The sequence below is a fragment of the Stegodyphus dumicola genome, chromosome 1 (genome assembly GCF_044657685.1).
Source record: "Stegodyphus dumicola isolate Sdum_Otavi_A_Nest chromosome 1, ASM4465768v1".
Taxonomy (NCBI): Eukaryota; Metazoa; Arthropoda; class Arachnida; order Araneae; family Eresidae; genus Stegodyphus; species Stegodyphus dumicola.
Genome location: NC_140768.1, coordinates 240,424,330 through 240,448,272, shown reverse-complemented (window position 1 = coordinate 240,448,272; position 23,943 = coordinate 240,424,330). Strand labels below are relative to the sequence as shown.

Sequence of the window (23,943 nt, the reverse complement as noted above, 5' to 3'; positions counted from 1 at the left end):
AACATTTTAAGCATTGTATAGACAAGCAATGCAATTCAAGTTACTTTGGTAAAATTTTATAAACATTAGTGCAATGAATGAATGAATTTCAATGAATATAAATTCAGACTATAAACATCCAGACATAAAATTAAAAAAATATCAAGGCTTAAATTAGAAAATTTTATTTTAATAATATTTGCAAAAATTACTCATATTGAAGAAAATTATCTCATTGTTTTTATTTTACAACTAGCAAAATTACCATTAACAATTTATTCAATCAAAATTTAAATATGTGTAATTTTAAAATGTTACAGTTTAACTGTTCACATCAACTTATCCTGTAGTCTGATAATAAATTATGGCTTTAAATAAATACAGAGGATAAAAAACATACCCCCCAAAAATAATCTGTATTTAGTCCGAAAATACTTGTATTATGTTGAATTTTTATTGTGTATTGTGAAATACAGTAATAATTACAATATACAGTATAGTAACATAATACATATTTTGAAATATAATAGTAAATTTACTACTAATTATAACATTTAATTTTAAAAATCATCAACATCTAGACGGCATTGATTTTTATCAAAATAAAGAGTTGTACATTTAAAGCAAGTTCATACTACTCTCTACATTCTTTAAAAATAAAATTGGTTTTAAATTAACGAAAATAAAATAAAGTCGGGACCAGAATTGTCGAGACTTTGGTGATTCTGGAAATTTCCAGATTTGATATCATTAGTTTAAATCTAGTATAATAACATGCAGATAAGGCAACATTTTAGCTTCATTTCTCACAAGGTTGGTGAAATCGGTAGCAGCAAAAATAGGGATGGCCGAGTTTTTAAATAATTTTAGAAGAAACACTGGGCAGTAGCAATTAGCACCAAACCTATTTCCCCTTCCAAGAACTCAGGGGACAAAACTGTGATCAAAGCCAATATTAATATAACTTCAATAAATGCATTGTATTTGGTCACAGTGCCATCCCCTAGCCAACAGGTGGTTGAAAGCGACATGCAGGATTCTCAGATGTGGGGAGAAAAATCCTATTTTTTATTAATTATATTCTCCATTCCCAGACTTTGACTTTAGACCTTATTTCATTACATTATTTTAATTATTCTGTACGGTTTAATAAATGGAAATTATTACTTGCAGCAAAAGTAAAATTTCTATTTTTGCGGAGATTGACAACCTATATCATTCTGGATTTTGGACTCTTTACTGCAGTTTATCAACAAATAAGAAAATTCATTTAGAATAAGAAATACCTTGTAAAGTTAACCTGTTATTTTATGTTTTGGATTCTTACTGTTACTTCTCCCTTCCGTTTGCCAACCAGAATGCAAATTAGTTTATATGTGTTTAAAGATGAGGTATTTTAAATTGTTAAGAGTGCATGTTCTGCCTCTCGAGGCCATGTTATTAAGTTGCTAGAGCAGATAAAATTTGTAGTCTTTGCTCTTACATCATAATTGCTGATAGCTGAATTCCAAGTTTTTAGCCAACTTTGCATTAACTGATCTGTGTAGCCATTAGCTACCAGCTTATTTTAATTAAAAATTTTACCTTTGAACTTGGTATACTTTAAGTTATCTCACTAAAAGTGGCTGGGTTAGCCATAAGCACCAAGTGTGCTTTCTGTTCTCATTGAGTTTTAAACAAAGGTCTTTTACGCCCTTCTCAAGCTCCAGTTTGCACTTTAGACCAGTGGTTCTCAACCTTTTGACTAACATGTACCATCTAAACAAAAATTTAAAAACTTTAGTACCAACACTACTTTTTACAATGATTATTTTTCAATTTCTCAATAGAAATATTAAAAAATCTGATGTGTACACCACGACTTCCTTGTATGAAATATTAAATTATACGCATTTTTTCTTGCATTTTGTTTAAACTTATTGGATTTAATTATATCTACTTCGCCCACAGCGTCTAAACCACAATAGAATAAGTGCATTCTTTAAATTTCAATCTATTTGTTTACCATAGCGACACTCTGGCACTAAGTTCACTTAACAGTATTATATTTCGTTCATATTATAACTCAGAATGCACAAAATTTGTATCATTTAAAGAATTATCTAATCATTGCCACATGTTCTATTCAAGTACTATAATAAAGCTAGAAATGATATATAAAAGAAATTATCTTAAACACTTATTTTCTCGAAAAAATTCCAGAAAGGATTAAGCATGATTTAAATCGCAATAATAAATGAAGGTGTTTATCTTTGTTGTTGCAAACCTATGTTTCTCTAGATTGGCAACAAATTCACTACTCAGCTGTTTAAAATGTAAACAAGCAATGGCCGCCATCAAAATAGGCTTAGCGGCACTTAAACAACTTTAAAATTGTTGATAATTCTAAAAATATTGCATACAGATTTACTAAAGGCATAAAACCCTTAACCGGAAGATAAAAACAACATAATTCAATCATTTTTAAAGAAAAAAGTGTACAATTTACAAACATATAAGAGTAAAGAAACTGAGATCACTGAGCAGGGTAACAGAGTGGATATATTTATATACGTTTGGCGCGGCCGATTGAAACCAAAATATGAGGTGCACATCTACATGTTACAGTATTCGACGTTGGAGAACTGAAAAAGAACTTCTTAAAAATATGCCACAACAGAAACGAGCCAAAAGATGTGATACTGTAAGGTGGCCAAATCTAGAGGACGACCTTGCAAACTGGATAAAGGAGCAACAAGGAAAGGGAATGGCAATTTCGACAGTAAAAATTCGCTTACAAGCAAAATTTATAGCAAAACGAATGAACATAAATGATTTCAAAGAAGGTGTAGCAGATTTATGAAAAGAAGAAATATTTCTGTGTGTACTAGAACAACAGTCGGGCAACAATTACCAATGGACTGGCAGGATAAAAAGTCATCTTTTCTAAATGACAGCTATTATTGACAAAAAAAAAAAAAAAAAAAAAAAAAAAAAAAAAACTTCTTCGGTCGCAGATAATAAATATGGATGAAACGTCGTTAGCTTTCGACTCTCCTGCAAACAGAACTTTTGATGAAACTGGTGCAAAAACTGTATCTGTGTTTATGACGGGGCATGAAAGAACGTCATTTACATGTGTGTTAGCTTGTGCCGCAAACGGTGACAAGCTAAAGCCGATGATCATTTTTAAACGGAAGACTATTCCGAAGGGAGATGATATCTCATATATCAGGACTTAGGTTGAGTTTTTGCATCTATACGGCCCACGACGATGTCACGCTCAATTTAATCTATACCGGCGTTTACGCTGATGCGGCATTTCTGTGCAATTTTAATTTTTTTCCCGCCATTTTTCTCGAGTGTGGCGTTTACGCAGATGCGGCCTTTCTTCCGGAAATTACGGTACTGAAATTTATCAATGAAAAATAACGATTTTTGATATTGGATGCTAATTCTTTTGTTTTCAAATTATTTTCAGTTAGAAAGCTTTCAAAAAGTGGTAAAAAGCTTATCCAATTCTTTCATTATTAGCTCAAGTTTTTTTTTTTTTTTTTATCATCACATTTATTTTATCTCTAATGGTAAACAAATTAACACTTTGTCCTTGTAATCCTAAATTTAACTCATTTAACTTCCAAAAAATATCATCTAAATATGCTAACCGTGCCAATTATAATTCACTAAATAAACATTTTTGCAATTCAAATTTTGAATCAGAAGAAAATTTGAATTTCTGATCAAAGTTGGGAGGGGAGGGAAAAAAAAAAAAGAAAAAAAGAAGAGATTTCAAAACTGGTTATCCAGAGGCAAAGTCCTTACTTCGCAATGTAACAAAAGTGTTTCATGTTCACTGTCCACTTCTTGGCATAAAATCTTAAATATTCTTGAATTTAAAGCTTGGCTTTCAATAAAATAAAAAATTTCACAGCTTGATTCAAAACGATTTTAAGGTTTTCGGGGATTGTTTTGGCTACAAAAGCTTCATGATAAATGCAGCAATGAGTAAATTTACTTTCAGATGCAATTTTCTTTAAATAACACAGGAATGTTTTCTTGTTTATAGCGCGAGCTCCGTCATTGCATACAACAATGTACTTATTCCAAGGAATTTCATTCTCAGACATAAAATTGTCAATTACTTTGAAAAGTTCACTTGCAGTTGCTGTATCATGAAGAGATTCACAAAATAAATACTCTTCAGCAATTTGTTTATCTTATTCGAAACATATGTAACCTAATAATATCAGTACTTTCATCCAACTGCAATGTGAAATACTCATTGTGTTTTATTTTTTGAATAAATGTCTGTTTTATGGAATATGCCATTTCATGAATTCGTCGACTTTCTGTACCATTTGATAATGGAATATTAAGTTCTTTAGCAACTTTTTTGTTGAATAGTGTTAAAACGATATCTTAAGCTGCTGTCAATAAGGTTTTCTCCAATAGTGTGAGCCAGCTTAGTCTTGACAATTCTTACTAGGTAACTAGCTTCTAAAGCTTTTTAACTTGTAGTAACAAAAACTTCCATTACTTGTTTACTATTTTTGAATTTCGATAATTCCCTTAAATTACTGTTGCGTTTTTCTTTTCTGACACCAGTTACGTTATTTTCTTCCTTCATGTTCGTACGGGGTTGGTAGATTTGGAGTGAATAACGATGACACTTGATGAAGTATCGAAACACACTTTATTTACCAATATTAATCAGATAGCTCCAAAATCACTTTTACAGTCGTCGAACTGTTGTAAACGCGCTGACACGTTCAGTGACACAGCCTTCACATTGTCAGGCAATAACGGTAGAGACAGCTTCACTGCAAAGCACTCGAGTACAGCTCCCAAGCCTGCTTGGTCATTCTCGGAACTCCAAGCCACAAATCACGGTGCACTCGACGAAACACAGAGCACACCTCCTGACTCTTCGGCGCAGTCGTTTCCAGAGCTTAACACGCTCTCTCGACGACACACTCTTCGATGCACTCGATGGCCAACTCGGCGCTAGACTTTGAGACACTCGCTCAGTGACTATCAGCTTGCTAGACGAGGCACACAGACTGCGGACCAGCAGGGTTTATATAGTTTTCGGCTTGTGTTCGAGAACATTCTGGGCTAAACTGGTAAAAATTCGTTCCAGTAGGTTCTCCATCCGTCCATGACATAACGCCAATTTTGTCGCCAAATGGGTGATTTCTCACCAAATGTGGCAACCATAAACCTGCTTTGCGGGGAAGCCATCTTGCATTTCGTAACAATATTTTTCAGATTTATACCTTAAACTGGCATGTTTAGATTCAAGATGTCTTTTAAGAAACGATCGTTTCATACTTTGATTGGATAATAAATCACCACAAACACATTGAGGCTGATTTTCCCTTTCAAGTAAAGCCAAATGATAATTAACTTTCATTATAGTTTCTACAAATAATTTCTTTTCAATATTCTTAGTTCTAGTAGACTGTCCTGTATCCAACACCTGTGAATCCCCACTTTTCCACTTAGTCAATCCTAGGCATTTTTACATTTTGAAAATCTAGGTTTGTTTTATTACAATATTTACTCGCGTAATAGTAGCACTTTCTTTTACTAATTTTTCATTGTGAAAGACTATGTGCGCCTATTATGGGGGGAAATGTACTACACAGTATTGTGCACTTTCGAGCACTTTTTTCTTCTGCTTCAAAATGGGGGGGGGGGTGCAACTATCATACAAGTAAACATTGTATTTTTTCAAATACTTAAATGCACTACAGTCAAAAGTCGTTAATTCGGACACCCATAATCCAGACCTTAAAGCTACAAATTTTCTGCGCATGCGTCAAAGGCGTTTACGTGTGTGCGTAAGACCTTTACGGCTGCGAATATGCGTGTGCCCATACGCATAATACGTTTACGAATGCGCATTTAATGTAACAGATGGTATAAGCTAAGCTAAAATTATCTAATTATCTATTTCAGTTAATGTTGCAGATTGCATTGTTTCATAATCTTCTAATGGGATCCAGCTTATTATTTTTTGCAGACTGTTAGAGCAATTTTATAAAAGTAAGCTTGAACTTTCGATTATCTCAAAAAGAATTTCCGATTCTGGAGCTGCCAAAGGATCTACGAAGCGAAAGCATGTTTGGATGTCCATCAAACAACAAAAAAGTGGAATTGCTGAAAGGAAAAAAAAAAAAAAAAAAAAAAAAAAAAAATTGGGTAAAGGCATATCCTTTGATTATCTAATCATTCCGAAATATGTTTATCAATTTCACGCTGCTCTGCGGCGGGAGGGAAACGACGCGGCGCCTAATGAATTGGAAGTTGATCTGTCAGCACTATCCTTATCTTCAGAGCAGATGTTTTTATTTTATTTGGCTTATAATTCCTTACTAAATATAGTATTTCATCTCAATGTATTCCATCTTTGATATGATTTAAATCAAGGTTCTCGTCATTATAATTCGCTTCTGATAGTGAAGAAAGTGACACAGAGGTTATTGAAAATGAAAAAATTTCGATTGACAAATTAGTCGGTATTCTCGACACAGCAATTATAGGACTTGAACAGCGGAATTTTGTAACTTAACAAGAAATTATGTCTGTTTAATAGAATTAAAGAGAATGTATTATCGCATGAAAGGAAGCAACTTGAACAACTTACATTGAAAGAAATGTTTAATAAAGTAAACAAATAAATATTAAGCTTTTTCTTTTTGTAAATTTTGATACCCTTTAGATCATAATTGTTCTTTATTTCATAAATTACGGTTTCATATTTTTAATTTTATAATTTCTGCATGCCATCCTACCAGATTTAAACTGATGATCTATAATTTGGAAAAATCGATAATCCGGAATCGCCGAAGTCCCGATTAACGACTTTTGACTGTATAGTATATTACAAGTTCTTCAATAACAAACGATGATATTCTGAAATCAGAGAAAAGTAAGGAACAGAAAGCAAATAAGAATACGAAATACCTGGTGTTAGAGAGACAGCAAACTGGTGTAAAAAAGTCATTCTAACTGAAAGTAGAGCAATATGAACCCGGAAATGGTGGCAACATAAAGCATAGACATGCTTAATAAATCGATGAGCTCTAAAAGAGATACTATTATATTTTTATACTAACTTATTTCCAATTAAATATAACATCCATTTCTATTACTCCTTTTAAAAATATCATTTATGACAAAATTTTGTTGTGTCTTGGGCTAAAAGAATTTTTGTGAAAATAAAAAAGGATTATTTTTTGCTAAAGAGCGGCTATTGATCTAGAACAAAGCTTAGATCGCATAAATTTACAAGTGCTAGGGAAAAAACTTAAACAGAATGTTCGGGTATTTAATTTTTGAATTTAATAGTTAAAAATACTTTGTTACTTTGCATACCACCTATTTTTCTCTTTCGCACCACCGGTTGAGAATTGCTGCTTTAGACTTAACAATAATTCACAGACAGTCTATCTAAATTTTAGTTACAATTTATGATTGCAAAGATCTATAAACTTTGTAATTTAAATTAAAAAATCAGAAAATGTAAATCTTTCACATTTCAAAGTTTATTTTTGTAAACACATTTCTTATCAAATATAGAAATTTTAGAAGGAATTAGGCAGCTTTTTGTAATTATATTTTTATGTTTTCTAATAAATGTTTCAATTAATTACATATAGTTTCTAAAATGTTGACTCCTGCATTTGTAAAACTCTTGCAGAAAATGAATATAAAATATCACTTTCTAAACAACTGTGAGAAAATGATAAAAAGATATTTTTATCAGCAAATTATTAAAATTTTTTTATTAAACAAACTGATGTATTGAATGAAGACTTCGATAATATGCTGGTAATTAATCTTGACACAGCATTTCTAGAAATTGAAACTGTTAAGCATATCTAATACCATTTTTTGCATTAAAATCTGGAGTGATTTTTATATAACTTTAATTTATAACACATTCTATTTGATAACTGCAGTAGAGTTGGACAATCCACTCCAAAACTGATTCATTTTACTGAGTGAATTTATTTCAGTTCCAGAAAACAGAGTGGTAGTTCTTTTACAGTTCATGAGAATTCTTCTTGAAAGAGTGTGGCAAATGGGGATCTGCTATTCATTCACTGATTCACTTTATAGAATGAGCTTATGCCCGATTGGCGAAAAAATAATCAAGTTCTAGTTGGAAACGTGCCAGGAAAGTTATTAAAATTTTATTGAAGAAAACAATGCTTATCCTCTCATGTTAAAAGAGAGTAATTTTTATCATTTTCCAATTATTTGAAAAAAATTTGTTCTAGAAATTTACTGTTAATTCTGCACAGAAAGAAGGTACTAGAGAAGTTGAAAGAAATCAGTTTAGGGAGTTAGCATTTGATTGAGTCAATTCTTCTGATCCCACTTCTCATTCGATTCTTTTGCTCTTTGCTTCAGCCTTGCTAACCAGTCCTGATTCCACTCCTCCTTCGTTTTTTTTTTTTTTTTTTTTTTTTGGGGCTTTCTCTTTTCTTTGCAGATCTTTTTCATCCAGGTAATTAATTGCCTGTGAATGGTGAGTCGTATAAAGGGAATTGATTTATTTCAATGAATGAGTCTTTTGATACAATGCCATAAAAGAGCAGTTTATCCATCTCTAATCTGCAGTATCACAGTAATTAAATTTCCAGATAAACAAAATATAAATTGCATATAAATAAGGTACTGCACATTCACAAATTACTAAATTAAGACAGCTCCAAAATTTTCAAGCCAAATGTAATTATACTATCGTGCAAAATGTAGTTGAAGCATTTTAATTTTTTCAGGCCGAAGCCAGAAATTGGAGAAATAGGTTTGTAGTGAACAGCTGAATGGCAATTCATTTACAAATAACAGAAACAAAACACTGCAGGTTATATGAGAGAGCACATAAAGAACTTGCAGTCATGCAGTGTATGATAAACAAAAGAAGGATAAAAGGAGTTATTAACCCCTTAACTGCAGCGGGCGTATATATACGCCTTGCTCAGCCGATGCGTTAACTGCCCCAGGTGTATATATACATCCTTCCAAACTGCTATCATTTGCTTTGCGCTGCTACACCTAAAATTATTCGCAAAGTTAACGCATCGGCTGCGCATCTGGGGGGCAGTTAACGCATCGGCTGAGCAAGGCGTATATATACGCCCGCGGCAGTTAAGGGGTTAACTGGGTTGCAACGCAGACAGGAAAATGAAATTCCCTGACTTTTCCAGGTGTGTTTTAAGAATATTACAGTCTAGTTGTTTAATGTGATAGTGTGCATTGGCAATGTTGAGGGTAAATTAATTATGGTACCACTTGAAAACAAAGATTTGCTACTGACATATGAATTTGATAAAAATAAAACTTTTGTTTTGAATCTCCAAAGTATTACTATTATAACTATCATAGGAGTTATTCGCAGTAACTTTCAAATTAAGTTTTTGCTTAGTCAGAAATCTTGCTCTACAATATTTACATACTAAACCAATGCAACTCAGCAATCAACTGTATTACAAAATTAGTTAAGTCCAAATACATTCCCTTTTTAATTACATGAAAAGAGTATATGATACCAGAAGTTATTGTTAGTATATTTGAAATATTTGCATTCACTGACACTGAAATACATTTATAATAAAATGTCAGCGCAAATACAATTAGTTAAATGTATAACTTAAAAAATTTTACATGCATAAAAATGTGTAGTTACAAAAGAAATTAAATAAATACAATTCATTCCATTAAGTAATAAACAAAATCAGAAATGAAATTGATTTTTCAATGCTATGTATAAACTTTTAAACAATGGATTCCCCCCCAACATTAATTGTAATTAAATTACATAATGACCGCAGCTTTATTGCTCTAAAAAGTATTATAACTTAATTCCGGATGCAAGTTATTGTTTACAAATTGGCAACAGGGGAGCAGTTACACTGTATCTTATTAAATAATATATAATTACTGAACAATCGTCTCTCTACTATTACAACAGTTGCTAAATTCTAAAGTAAAAAAAGCAGTTTTATTTTTAAGAAGTCAACAGACTTTTGATGAAACACTTTTAAACATAATACACAACACAAATTAAATGTAATTTTTGATTAGAACTTAAAAGGGGGAGAAGATATTTAGGATATTTAAACTAAATAGAAAAAAATACTAATAAAAATTAGCACAAAACTAGATTTGTTGTTTTGATTCTGTAATTTGCGAGTTCACTGAAAAAACTTCTCTGTTTAATTTCTGATATATATATTAAAAAAAATCTGTGCTTGCACTTTCCCTTTTTCCGAATTTTTTTTTTTTTTTTTCCATCTTAATATTATTTCTTGTCTTTAAGTGCTTGATGATATGCACCACTAGCAGATCTGGCATATCATAACATATCAGGAGTTGTAAATATATTATACCTTCATTTACTTTTACGGTATCATTAACAATTCGCATTGCTGTTAAAGAATTTTGCAGGTTTCTCATCAACATATCATTATTAACTGAACCACTTTCTATTGTGGCATCGCCATGCGATAAAATAAGAACTAGTTTTACAACATTCAGTTCTTCAAAATCGGAATTATTAATCAAATCGTTACCAAAAAGATCAACGTCGTATTGTTGTGGATAGAAGGATTAATTTTTGTGCTTTCAGAAGAGAAATGTTCCTGTTCCATGATTAAAAAATGTTATAAAATGCATGATATTAAAATTTCTTAGTGCAAAATAAGCAACATTATTAATCAAAAATAGAGAACCATGAATTGTTTCTTCTTTGTAGAAAGAAGTCTCCAAATAAATACATGAAAAAGGTACATACTGTTTCTCATATTCCTAAAAGTCTTTCCAAATACCCTTACTTCTGAATAGCAACTCTTAAAACCTACTTTTGATTTATCTGCAACTGCAAAATTTATCCCTTCATTTTTATACAATACATGCGGTAACCTCTCCATCCTTTTCTCAGATAAAAATTCATTAGACCTAATGAGCTTAGGATCTAATGAAGAAATGTATTTGACCATGCTATACATAAATGGGTTTCTTCCAGCTATTTTTGATGCAAGCTTAAACAAAAATGTTCTGCACTGAGTTCTGAATTTTTTTTTCTTCACTTTTAGCTAAACACTTCACTTTCAGCTAAACTTGTAACAGGAGCAATACCCACATCTACAATGAAGAGCCAAACCATTAATAAATAACCTTTGGCCTACAAAACAGCTGCAACTTGCTTTGGCATGGATACAAGTTCTTGGTAGATGACTACAGACAGGTTGTACCAAATGTCTGAGCAATGGTCAAGCTCGAGCCTTGTGACAAGGGGCATTGTCCTGCTGGAAGATTCCATCTCCAGTTGGGAAGACAGGTGCTATGTAAGGGTGTAACTGATCTGCAGTTATGTTCAGATGGTCTGTTCAATTATGTTCTTTCTGGTTCTGTAATCTGACCACATCTAAGCGTCCAAAAGCCATCCATGAGAATGTTTCTCAAAGCATAATACCACCACCACCAGCCTGTGTATGACATGTTGTCCAGGGAAGAGGAGCAACTGTTCACTTGGAAGACAACACCACGACCATTGACACGATGAAAAGACAAACCGTGATCCATTCGACCAGGCAACTGTCTTCACTTATCGATGATCCAATCTCGATGTTCCCAGGCTCACTGTAGGTGTAGCTGTTATGACGTTTTGCCAACAGACGCACACGAGTGGGATGCCTGCTGTGCAGTCATATATCCAACTGCGTTCAGTGAACTATATGCTCTGAGACATTTACACTGTATTGGGCTGTCAGCCGAGCCACTGTCTGGCACTGATTTGCATTTTTTATCTGGCACCGGTCAGTCTCCAATATAATCTTTCTTTGATGAACACTTGGATGTCCAACACCTTAGCATTTACTGCTGGTTTCACTATCACCTATCTACTCTGCATAAATACTAACAATGGCAGCTCATGAACAGTCTGCCAGTTGTGCAGTTTCGGAGATACTCGTTCTTATCAGGCCATTACAATCTACCCTCTATCACATTCTCTTAGATCATCAGCCTCTCCATCACTCATAAAAGTAAGTTCAACCAGAAATAAGAATCGTTTGGAAACATGGAGCTACCAAATGACACTAAATATGACATTTTTGTACATCCCTGGGTCATAGCTTTAGCTTTATTGCTGTAATTAAATATTCTAGAACAGAGGAGCAGCATCATTAAATACATTAAAAGAGATATGTGAACAAACAAGTTTCACGTCCACAGTAATTTCCAACCTTCTCCAGCAGCAGTTAAATACAATTCCCACTTAACCACGTTATCTTCCACATCATCCAGATGAGTTCATTGGTGTGGGGATGGTCAATGCTTTGGCTCGTCAGTGAATATCTGAAACATTAAAATAAATGTTTTGATCCAGAATATATATTTTATAAATTTTTCAGGAGTTTTTGCCTCTTGCAGTAAATATATTTTGACAAATTTTGATAGAAGCTGACTTAGCATACTATGGAGAGTTGTGTACAGAAAGGGGCACATAGGATCAACTAGCTGTCTGAAATGATTTTAGAAATGGATGTAGAACTCCTTCAACAGAAATAAAAAAATATATTTTGCCAAAAGGAAGCTTATCTGTAACAACTTCTCTTACTATTTCAACTGACACAGTCTTTGGCAGTTTGGATAATTCTATAAATTTTTTCACGTGAGGAAAAATACTCAGCAATAGGTATGTTTTCATACCATCTTCACAGAATTTTAGTGGAAAGTTGTACATTTATAATGGCAATATATTCTGCTATCTTTAAATAACACACACTCCAGTAAGTAATTTTGTGCCCAACTTTAAAGGCACCATGAACGACATGCAAATCACAGGAACCAATATCTAATACATAGTGATCATTGTTATTTGCTAAATTTTCTTTCAAATCTTTGAATTTAAAATTGACATTTGGTCCATCCAAGGATACCTGGAGCAATTTCTTTTTATCTACTTCTGAAGATTCCCTAATATATATATTATTGAAACAAAATACCCTGCAGAAATAGCAAAAGCATGCCTTAAAAAAAAAAAAAAAAAAAAAAAAAAAAATCCATTGCGAGATATCTTCTTCTCACTTCAACCTTCACACTGTGCCAAAATTTAACATAAAAGTCCATTATTTGAGCTCTCTGAATAATTCCATTCATTGAACCATAGTATGTATCCGGTGTTCGAAAGACCAGAAATAAGAACCAAATGACACTAAATATGACATTTTTGTACGTCCCTGGGTCATAGCTTTAGCTTTATTGCTGTCATTAAATATTTTCTGGGACAGATAAGCAGCATAATAAACACATAAAAAGAAATAGGTGAACAAACAAGTTTCATGTCCACAGTAATTCTGCAGCTAACACTTTGGCCTTAGTTATGAAGGGGTTTAAATTTAATGATTCAGCAACTGGTGCCAGATATTGGTGTTCAGAACTGTTTTTATCAGTACAAGAAATTTTAAAAACATTTTCAAGTTCATCTTCGTAAAAATTATTTTCTCATGCTTTACTGTGGTGAAAATATTATTGTAGTATGTGGTAAAAAATATTATGGCACCATATGTGGTGAAAATATTAATTGGAAGAGGAGCTATATGTAGTGAAAATATTTGTGGCAGTAAAAATATTTATATATTTTAATTTCTTATGTAATTATCAGCGAAGAAATTATAACAATGATTAAGAGTACATCACGTTGTTTCCGCAATAACCCGAATGACAGGGATAAAATATGTGACCCACAGAGGATAGCAAAATAAAGTACTTACCCCAGAGTATGACTACTGTATGTTACCAAATCAATTATATTTTATTCTTCATCTTTGATATTGAGATAAGCATTAATATAAATAATTTTATCAACCAGACAGACGAAAATATTTGAACATCAAGCACGAGTGATGCGCATCACCAGAATTAACGTTGCACTCAGAATAAAGTCAATCTTTCTTGATCCACTCGAAACAAAGTCTTGGTGTAAAAGGAACAATCAAAATTTGATGGCAGTCATTAAGCATACTTGATCAATCCTGGTATTTTTGCATTTTCTTCTTTAGATCAGGAAGTTTCAGGTTTCACAAACACGTGCTGCGAAGATTTCTCAAAAGGAGGAAGAAGCCGAACAAAATTTATTTTCTGCAGCAATGTACAGGAAACAGGAGTAATTATTTTCTTGAATCTTCATGTAAAAATCTCACTAAAAGGATTTTTCATTTACACAGTTTATGTGGCTTGTGGTTGTTTTCCTTTTCATGTCATTAAGCATGATGTTTTTTTGGCAACTTCACATGCATGTTAGGAGCTCCTTTAACGAGTTGCAACCATGGACTCCACCGAGTACTGTGATTGGAAAATGTCATTTTTGCAGAAAATTTACAGCTAAAGAAAGAAAGAAATCTATTTAAAAATAGTTTAAAATTAATTCAAGTATTTTATATTTATTTAGCAGCATACATAAGTAAAAAACATGATTAAAAAATTTCTTGATGGTATGTCATTACATTGATGGACTTATAGTTTCACGAATATGCTAGAGAAAATTGCCTGAAATTGGAAAGCATTATTGACTAATAACAAATAAATTTAGAAAGAAAAAGCCATATCAAATGATATGAATAACATTAAAAGTTGAATTACAATAATCAACAGTATTTTGGCAAATACAGATATATTAAATGATTAGCCTAGATAACTGATTATTATTTTAATTGTTACTGTAAAATAACAAAGCCATTTATTGAAAAGAAAAAATCTGATGCGTACATCACGACTTCCTTGTACGGAATATTAAATTATACGCATTTTTTCTTGCGTTTCACTTAAACTTATTGGATTGAATTAAATCTACTTTGTCGATAATGCATAAACCACAACAGAATAAATGCACTCTTTAAAATTCACTATACAGTCAAAAGTCTTTAATTCGGACTCGTCGGGACTTCGACGATTCCGGATTATAGATCATCAGTTTAAATCTGGTAAGATGGCATGCAGAAATTATAAAATTAAAAATATGAAACCGTAATTTATAAAATAATGAGCAATTATGATCTGAAGGGTATCAAAATTTACAAAAAAAGAAGCTTAATATTTATTTGTTTACTTTATTAAACATTTCTTTCAATGCACGCATGCGTAAAGCATACCTTACGCATAGCCGAAATTAGAAAATTGCAACCAGAAAACTATTTGATTTGTATTCGTGATATTTATAATGACTAGGAATTTGATTTAAATCATATCAAAGACGGAGTACGTCGAGATTAAATACTATATTTAGTAAGGAATTATGAGCTGAATAAAATAAAAACATCTGCCCTGAAGATAACGATAGTGCTGACAGATCAACTTCCAGTTCATTGCCCGCCGCGACGTCCCCCCTGCGCAGAGCAGCGTGAAATTGATAAACAGATTTCGGAATGGTTAGATAAACAAAGGATATGCCTTTATCCATTTTTTGTAGCAATTCGTTTTTTGTTTGATGGACATCGAAACATACTTTCGTTTTCTAGATCCTTTGGGAGCTCCAGCATCGGAAATTCTATTTGACATAATCGAAAGTTCAAGCTTACTTTTATAAAATTGCTTTTACAGTCTGCAAAAAATAATAAGCCGGATCCAATTCGAAGATTAAGGAACAACGCAATCATCAACATTAACTGAAATAGATAATTAGATAATTTTACCTTATACCGTCCGTTATACATTAAACGCGCACGTGAAAACATATTCTGCACTTGCATAGACGCATATGCGCAGTCGTAAATGTCTTGCGCGCAGAAAGATTTTAGCTTTGAGGTCCGGATTATAGATCATTCCGGATTATGGGTGTCCGAATTAACGACTTTTGACTGTTTTTGTTTACCATAGTGACACTGGTGCTACGCTAAGTTCCCTTAATAGTGTTACATTTCATTCATTTTATAACTCAGAATGCACAAAATTTATATCATCTAAAGAATTATCTAATCGTTGCCATATGTTCTATTCAAATATTATAATAAACGTAAAAAATATGTATAAAAGAAATTACACTAAAAAAGGTTTTCACAGACGATTCAGTATTTCCCATTCATTTACTTCAGTCCTCACTTCTCTACAAGGCTAAAATAATCTACATTTAAAATTATGAAGCAAATCTTGAACACTTATTTCCTCGAATAAATTCCAGAATGGATTAAGCATGATTTAATTCGCAATAATAAATGAAGGCGTTATCTTTGTTGTTGCTTAGTCTCTATAGGTTGGCAACAAATCTACTATTTTGCCAAGTTTGAAATGTAAAAAAACATGGCCAACATGGTAAAATTACTTCAGCTTAGCCACCCTTAAACAACTTTTAAATTGTTGATGATTCTACAAATACTGCATGCAGATTTACTAAAGACATAAAAACCTTACCTGGAAGATAAGAACAATATAATTCAATCATTTTTAAAGCAAAAAATGCAGAACTTACAAACATACATGAATATAAAGAAACTGAGATCACTGAGCCGAGTAACAGAATGCATATATATATATATATACAATACAAAGTACATAATCCGGACTCGTCGGGACTTTGGCGATTCCGGATTATAGATCATCAATTTAAATCTGGCAAGATGGCACACAGAAATTATAAAATTAAAAATATGAAACCATAATTTATGAAATAAAGAGCAATTATGATCTAAAGGGTATGAAAATTTACAAAAAAAACTTAATATTTATTTGTTTACTTTATTAAACACTTCGTTCAATGTAAGTTGTTTCCTTTTTTGTGCTAATACTTTCTCTTTAATTCTCTCTTCTATAAACAGACATAATTACTTGTTCAGTTACAAAGTTCCACTGTTCAAATCCTGTAATTGCTGTGTCGAGATTACCGACTAACTTGTCAATCGAAATTTTTTCATTTTCAGTAACATTTCGTTTTCGTTCTCTGTCACTTTCTTCACTATCTGAAGCGTTCATGTGTAAACGCTTTACGAGCATGCGCAAGTTTGTGGCTTTGAGTTCCGGATTATAGATCATTCCGGATAATGGATGTACGGATTACGGACTTTGTATATACATATATTTACACACTGTTGGTACGGGCGATTGCAACCAAAATATGAGGTGCACATCTACATGTTATAGCAGTCCTACATACAAAATTTCAACATTCTGACACTACTTGTTTTTGTTATGCAAGATATATATGTACGCACACACAGACACCACAAAAAAATTCTCTTCAGAATTCATTTAAAATTAGTTTTATAATTTTTTTTTTTGGGGGGGGGAAGAGTCCTTTATTCTGTCTTTATGTAAAAATGTCACGCAACAAGATCATTAAATTGCATTTGATAGCTGTAAAAATGGATATTTGCGTTGAAATATGATGCCTGAAACTTTTTGCGATATTTCCTTTTTATTTCGTACAAGGAAGTAAAAAGGGATTTAAAGGATTTTGTTTTGTATGAGGGGAGGGCTGAACAAAATCAGAAATTTCAAATGACATAAGATTGATTACTTATTTTTACTACATATTTAACATGTCTGTTTCTGAATTTGGCTGTTGAGTTCTATCATTGTTTGTGTCTTGAAGATAAATTTTAAATGTGAATTATTTAAAATCAAAGTAAATAAAAATAAAGTTTTGAATAAATATTTTGGCATTTACTCCAAAAAAGTATCACATTTTCTTGTATAATTGCAAAGTCTGATAATCATGATATATCCACGCTGCCAACCATGTTGAAAGGCTTAACAGTTCAATTTGGTTTTTTTTTTTAATAACGCAGAACAATATGATTAAAAAAGCATTAATGGATTTCTTTTAACTTTAAAAATGCATTACATGAATTCTTATCATTTTAACAAGCTAATAACAAAATGTTACATAAACTTACATTAAAAAATATTTAATAACATGCAAATGATTATAAAGTTCACTTACCAGATTTTTTTTTAATTGGAGATGACAGAAAGAAAACAAGCTCTCTAAAACCAAGTGGCAGAATTTTCTTTCGTTCAAAATGCACAGATTTATTTTCTTTGCAAGAACATGAGAGAGCAAAATTCTCAGTTTTCCAGGTAGTGTGGCAACCCTGTATTAAAGATATTTAACTGCATGTCCAAATGAGTTACACATGTAAAATGACTAAAATAAACTATCTGAATGACTTTATACATGGAAAAATTCTTGAGGAAGGGAGTGTATGATGAGTGCATCCCAAACATTTACTATTGACTACAGTGCCTTTTCACATGTTTGGATCACTCTCCAAAACACAGGTGTAGCAGTAAAAAAGATTTATGATAGTTGGCCAAAAAAAAAAAAAAAAAAAAAAAAAAACAATGTCAGTGGATATTTTGTGCATAACTTTGCAGTTAAAAAAAATCAGACAATAAGCCACATTGCTCAGCTTCTATGTTTTGCAACAGTTCATCAAATGCCTCTTTTCTGTAGCAGCCACACCTTTAAAAAATTATCTGATGTGGACACCACAATTTCCTTGTGCAGCCTATTAAATTACACACATTTTTTGCTGCAATTCATTACAAATTTCTTTCTTGAACTAACTCTAACTTAATTAATTGATCCCTCAAGGCAAGTTAAAAAATGAGACCAAAAATTGTTTTATATTCTGTTCCTTTATTCTGTCTGGTATGTACACATGGCACAAAAAAATAGTCAAAATGGATATTTCGATTGATTATGATACTCAAAATTTTTCACAATTATGATACTTACTTCACTTCGTACAAGGAAGTTAAAAAAGGACATTCGCCTGCTGATATGAACACTGCATACAGCTGATGGTCATAATTTACAGTAGTGTAAAATATCATCAATGGGACAATGTTCCCTTTACAAATGGCTATCCAGGGTCATGAACAATTTCGGATACCAGATGATATAATGAGAGTTAGGTGACACACTTTCATTCCAATAACATCAAGGAAAGGGACTTTTACAATGCTCCTGGCATGCTCACCAAGAGAGGCATTATACTGAATGGATGCAACCAATCTTCCTATGTTTGATGAATATAACATTAGCAGAGATAGCTATTGTCAGGAAGTGATCTTTCCTAAGTGTGTTTGACAAGAGGTACAACAGGAGCAAACTTTGTTTTCCCCTGACTTTAAAATCCTATGGAACACGAGTTGGATGCATTGGGGAAATGATTTTCTACTTAGTTACCTCCATCAGAAAACATTCAATAACTGAACAGATGCACAGAAGAAATGGCATTCTTATCTCAAAAATGTTCAATTATCTGCCATCAAATATACAGAGACAAGCTTTGCAAACACTGCAGTTAAGTGAGGTTATATTCCTTACTAAAGAACATATGTTTATTGCTCTTCCTTTTGTGCTGACAATTATTTGTATCGATGCCATTTTTCCATAAAGCTTTCTTATACTATATCATACTTGCCAACCTATGAAACTCAAAAATCAGGAGATTTTTCACAATGTTAAAAAGACTTTTTAAATGATAAAAATATAGTTTTTAATAATGAATTAACTTTAAGTAGTAACTAATTCTTAAATGCAAGCAACTCAAAAATACCTTACACATAAAAAAAATTTTATTACATGCATCATTTAAGAAAAGAAAAGAAAAGGAAAAAAAAAAAAAAAAAAAGTCACTTTAATCAGTTTTTTGTACAAATGTTATAAACAGTGGCAGATTTTGCTTTCTTTACGAAAGAAACTTCATCATTTTGTTCACAGCAATTGCCACGTAGGCCTGCTTTCGCTAATAAAAGTTTTTCTAATGTGCCATCTCTAATATTAGATCTAAATTTAATCCTCGTTTTCGCAACAACACTGAGAATCCTCTCACACTCTGCATTACTATGGGGAACTGTCAAGATGGCAAGATTTCAGTTTTCCAATTAAACTCCACTGGTGTCAATCGTAGCTGATTTTATAACTTCATCCAAGTTTTCTAATTGTAAACTGCTGTTATGCAGCTGTTGGAACTGTTTCAATTTTTCCTTCCTTTTAGAACTCCTTTCAAGATAATAATAAATATCAACAATGTGTTCATCCCATCAAGCTGCCCCTTTTTCAGCTGCTAAATTTAAGAGGTGACAGCTGCACCTCATAATCTGAAATTTCCTTTCTTAAGATGCCTGCAACACCAGCCTTCCAAGCCTACCAATACTGGTGCATTATCGGCACCAAGTGCTAAGCAATCATCCAGAGTGCCTGCAGTTTTCTTTTAAAGTTTTAATAATTAGCTGTGCTATATTAAAGCCTGTCAAATGTCCATCTAAAGTGGGAACATAAAGTAAACTGCACTCAATTTCTGAAGACTCTGGATCAAAAAAAGAAACAACAATTGGATACAGTTTTGAATCGGTATTATTGCTTCCATCCGTAGAGAGGCAGACCGGAGCTGTTTTAATGCAATCAATAAGTGAGGATTTATTTTTCAAACCCATTTCTTTAACAATTGCACCTGTTTTGATTCTTGCACCTTGAGTATTTCTTAGCGATTTCACTATCGGGAAACATTTTTCTAAATAAAGCTGCAGCGTGATCCGATGCATTCAGTGGCAGGTTGTGCTCCAGTAAAAAGGCAGAGAACAGACATTCTGCATTAATAACTTTTTGGTCCTTTGTTTCCAAAGAAAAATTTAATTTTTCGTTTTTTTTTCAAAACAACTCATGTTATCCTTGTGTTTTTGTGTACGCACATGTTTGAAAACATCCGCCCTTCCAACATACGAAATCGAAAAATCGCAACGACAGGCGGTACACATCGCAAATTTATTACATTTCCTTGAGGAAATAATGGAAGGAAAGTCAATTGTGTACGATTTTTGAAACGTATACGAGTACTTCACCTTTCTCGCAGACGTAACAAAAGATGATAATTTCTAAAACTATTTCCCTAAGGCACGTGTACTCACACAACTCAGGCCAAAACGAACAAAATAACTAAAGAACGTCCAAATAACAATTTGCTTTGTCCTCATTGGCTAATGTATGCCAGCTGACACGCAGTGGAGCTCGAAGCCCATTGGAGAACTGGAGAACGACATTTCTGGATATGTGTAATGCTCTCACTCACAAAGCAGAAACTATCTCATTCGCAAGGTTTTGTTTTAGATATAATGTAGAGAAAATTCAATTGCTTTCAGACGTCCAAAAGCACTTTTTTTTATTCATATAACAAAGTATTAAGCCAAGTTGCATAAAAATCGTGAGAAATTTTAAGAATAAGGAAAAGTCGGGAGAAATATATTGTAAATCGGGTTGGCGGGAGAGCGGTTGAAAATCGGGAGTCTCCCGCCTAAATCGGGAGAGTTGGCAACTCTGCTATATGAAACCTATTCTTTTTAATGTTAACCAGCTTTCCATGATTCCCACACAACTTTTGTGGAGAATTTATTATTAATAATAATTAAAGGTCTGTGATTAAACTTTACAAGTTTAGTTATATACCAGGTGCTGCACAAATGCAGCTCTGTCACAGTTTGCAACAACTCAAGATTACAATACTGTCAGATTAAAGTTATCTGTATACCTGAAAATGACTGACTTGGGTTTAAAAAATTATATTTTTATTGCATCATGTTCAAGAAAGTCTTCTCTTCCAAATATCTATTTTGTATCTACAATAAACAAAATATGAAACTTACCTAGAGATTGCTAACCTCATTTGGAAGTAGGAATATATAACATCTTTTGACACATAAACAAGGCTGTTCTTTTATCTCTAAAGATAATTAACAAATTCCAAATTCATATTCATTGTTTGTCTTTCCATATTGTTTTTTCAGTAGCATTTTATAATTCCATACTTCTCTTTCAGTAACATTTTACAATTATCAGCTGATTTTACTTTAACCTTTTAAGTACTTTAAGCATTAAACATTTGAAATACAATTGTTAAGAAAGAAATAATTGTTTTATTTAGAGAAATAAAATCATGAGCTAAAGTTTGACTGCATATATATTATAATTGATTTTAAATTAACACGTACATTTCTTTGCATAATAAATTTGACAATACATGAAAAATACTTATTAGAGTTTCCACATAATCTCTACACATCAGTAAAATTTTTTTACACCCTTCGTGAACGGCTGGGAAGTTTTGCTGATGCAAAGGGTTTTTATAGAATCTACCATTTATAGAAGTGTAATTCATATGAAACATCAATATTGAGTTTTCAAATTGTAAATCTTCCTTTTTATGAGCCTGATTATTATTTTTTTTTACTCAAGCAAACAAATCTTACACTAAAATTTTGAAACATTAATAACAAGTGGTAGCCAACTTCTATTTATATGAGGATCAATCTTAATTGTATGTTGATATTGCATACCACACACATTTTGTTTAATCAATGTTTTAACATAATAAATCCCGAAGCATTTAACCACCATTTAATCTGAACAAGCTAAACAGTTATGCCTATTTGAAATTTGTCATTTCAAGATGAGTTACATTTAATTCAAATTATTTTCGTAAACCTTTCTGTAGCTAAAATAGCACCGACACCTAATATTAAAATATATACATAAGAAATTCACTCCCATTTTGAAGAGTGGCTGAGTTTTCAGTGGACAAACACAAGATGCTTACAATGGCCTTGATTGGCCTCTTACATGGCTACTCTCATTATGGAAGCCATAATTTTTTTTAGGGGAAAGGGCATGTTCATTTTTTAAATACTTTTTCTATGAATATTTTAAATAGTTTCAATTTACCATCAAATATAAAAAGATATTATTCTCTAGGATTGTAACATTTCTGAACATGGAAATTAAGGACTTTTAAGGACCATTAATGAAAAAAAATTAAGGACCTATCAGCAAATGGAAGCTGAATAAATTCAAATAAATTCAATCAACTTATGTCTGAACATCACTTATGTAATAACACCCTAAGAATAAAATAGATCCGTAAGTAGGATGCATTCTTATTAAACACAATTTAATAAACATAACTATAAACAAATTTGGAAATAAAATCCACTTTATAAAACTTATTCAAGTAGCATTAAATATTTTTATACGTCAGAGGCATAGTAGCTAGGGTTTCCATTGCCCTGGGACAACTGAAGCTCTTTCGCCTCTTTCTGTGTGCCAAAAATAAAACACGTTTCATTCTAAAATTTTGTAACATCAATTTGGCACCACTGGATTGCTGCACACGGGGACAGATGTCCCTCCTTGCCCCACCCTAGCTACACCACTGTTACACATATAATAGTTGGACATACTTGAATGATTAGAGACATTTTGTTTACATTTTACTAACAGTTAGCTTTATGTTGATTTTTACTTTTAGGGGACAGATGTCCCTCCTTGCCCCACCCTAGATACACCACTGTTACACATATAATAGTTGGACATATTTGAATGATTAGAGACATTTTGTTTACATTTTACTAACAGTTAGCTTTATGTTGATTTTTACTTTTATGTCTCATTTTTCACGTGCTTAATCTACAGGTTCAGTAAATAAATAGCAGGTAGATTTTATGTCAAATGGCATAATAATGATAATGATAAATAAAATTATAATCAGCATGATTCGTAACAAAAGATTGGCTATTGTCAGTGCTGCTGCTTGCTTTAGAAAGACCTGTTGATCAGAACAAACCTGAAAGCCTGATGTAGGCATGGTTGGCAAGTTTTGAATGTTAGTTGTGCTCAGTCTGTCTGATGCAGTTAATGTCATAACTTCTTGTAGAGTTCCAACTATATATTAAGGTTACAATAAGCCACTAATGCACCAAAGGTGATGAGTTGTTTTGTATTATTTTAAGTCTCACTAGATACAAATAATAAGTTTTACATTAATTTTTACATTTTTGTGCAGTAACTTGTGACCACAGTAAGGATTAATGAAAGGCAATAACTTGCTTTAACCCTTTGCGGCATGGTGGGTCAATATATGTCCCACCTAATTAATATTTATTTTCTCAGTTAGCAATTTCCGTTAGAAATTTTCTAAT

General features: G+C 32.3%; 1 protein-coding gene across 3 annotated transcripts in view; it reads right to left on the bottom strand.

Annotated features, from left to right (window-relative positions):
- LOC118190739 (E3 ubiquitin-protein ligase Mdm2-like) overlaps positions 1-23,943 on the bottom strand; it is a 140,142-nt gene that overhangs the window by 34,480 nt on the left and 81,719 nt on the right. The window lies entirely within an intron of this gene.